This window comes from Orycteropus afer, unplaced genomic scaffold (assembly GCF_000298275.1).
Source record: "Orycteropus afer afer isolate SDZICR_OR568_19922 unplaced genomic scaffold, OryAfe1.0 scaffold00034, whole genome shotgun sequence".
Taxonomy (NCBI): Eukaryota; Metazoa; Chordata; class Mammalia; order Tubulidentata; family Orycteropodidae; genus Orycteropus; species Orycteropus afer.
Window position 1 is genome coordinate 10,043,993 of NW_006921621.1, and position 2,135 is coordinate 10,046,127.

A 2,135-nucleotide genomic window follows, 5' to 3' on the forward strand; every position below is an offset into this window, starting at 1 on the left:
AGGAAGTCAGGAAACCATGACATCCATTCTCTCTCCATATCAGAGCAAAAATAAATCTGACTTCTTTGGTGATACCCAGAATATGGAAGAAATTCTCCTGGTTGGTCCCAGGGTCCTCAGAAGAATAATGTCCTCCCCAGCACCATGGCTAAGCTTGCCTTACAATTTTGTGCAAATTGTTCAAGGGAAATGCTAAACATCAAATTTTGTGCGTGTGTGTGTTTTTAATTATTTTTTTATTTTTGCAATGTTCTCTCCCATCTCCTCCCAAAAAAATCACCTATTTGTAGGTTTTGTTTTTTGACTCATGTTTTAGCTCTTCAATAATAGAGGCAATTACCTCTACGTATGCTTTACCCCTTTACCAGAAATTCTCTTTTCTTTTCCCATGGCCATTGAAACATTGCCCACCCTTCAGGATCTAGCCAAAGACCTTTCCCCTTGTTAAACCTTGCCCTGGTCACTCAAGAACTTGTCTATCTTCCCTCTCTTCTCCTCTTCAGTCACATTTATCATTTACACACTAAAGCTCACTTTGGAGACAGGTCAACTTGTGGTCAGATCTCACTTTGTTACTTACTAGCTGGGTGGCCTGAGTAAGTCTTTTAACCTCTAGAATCTTAATTTTCTCATCTGTGACTTGGGTTTAAAATACTTTCTTCATAGGGTTATTATAAGAGGTAAATTAAATGAAATAACATATTTATTGCACTTAGCACTGTGTCTGGTGTGTAAGAAATATTTAGTAAATGTTGTTGTTGTGTGCCATCGAGTCGAACCAGACTTATAATGACCCCTCCTTGGGTTTCCGAGGTGGTATCACTAAGGAAGTAGATTGTCCAACCTTCCTTCCGAGGAGTGGCTGGTGGGTTTGAACTGCCACCCTTCTGGTTAGCAGTCAAGTGCCTTAGGCACTAATAGTGTCTGTTAATCTTGTATTTCTCTTTGATTGCTTTTCATGTTTCATGCTTCCAACTAGATAGGAAGCTTCTTGAGGACAAGGACCATGACTCATTTCAATTTATGAATGCATAACACAGTTTTAGGCCTATAGAAAGTGTTCTAGCTTTGTCAGTTGGAAAATGCATAACATTTGGTTCTGTAGAAGATCTATAACACAACAGCCTACGCTACTGAATTGTACTAATAAATAATAGTTCTATACTTCTATTAATCCATTCCTTCATCAAACATTGATTGTCTCCTAATGTATCCTCCTCAAGATATTGTTTCTACATAGGCTCTTTAGCAGAGGGAGAGCTACCCATTGGTGATGGAAGATACTAGGAGTGGGCAGAGGAATGTGGAGACTGCTCTAGTGTGCAATGGTGAAAATGTGGATGTGAAGACCACAAACCTCCCTGTGCATCAGAGAAGCTGAGATAGATACAGACACTCAGCCATCACCCCCCAGATATTCTAATTCATTGGTCTGGGATGATAGTTAAATAAAAAACAAACAAAAATCTACCTACATGATTGTTCTGATGTGCAGCCAGGCATATAGAACTACTGAAGCAGATGATGTACAAATACTCCAGGAAACTTCCTTCCAGGGTGGTAGTATCTAGGAAGGTTGTAGAGAGGGGCTATGTGTCAGACTGAAGCCAGGAGTAGACCCTTCACTGGAGGAAGAAGGAGGCACCTGGGCATGGAGCTTGAGCTGCCCTCACTTTCACTTCTTACCTCCCCACTCCTCAAGAGGATTCAAGGGGAGTATCAAAGGCTAGGCTCCCTAGTGGAGAGCAGGGCTGATGATCCCAGAGAGCACAGGCAAACAGAGCTAAATCATTTCTGCAAGAAATTCCACTATTGCCCTAATTGGAAAGAACTTGTGGTCACAATTTGGTGATGACACTGGATTATCAGACCTGGGTCATGTAGCCATTTTGTGAACATATTTTGCACCTTGCAAGGCACACAGACTCAATTTCTGTCTCCTGCCCCTCCATCTCTAATAAAGTTTCAGCAGGTCAGGGCCAATGGAGTGATTCCAAGAGAGGAGTTGATCTTAAGCACTGGCTGTTTCTAAGATTTGGAAAGACAGTTCTCTGCTGGGTTTCAGGCTACTTTCACAATAATAGTTCTCTGGTAGCATAGTGGCTAAAGCACTTGACTGCTAACCAGAAGGCTGG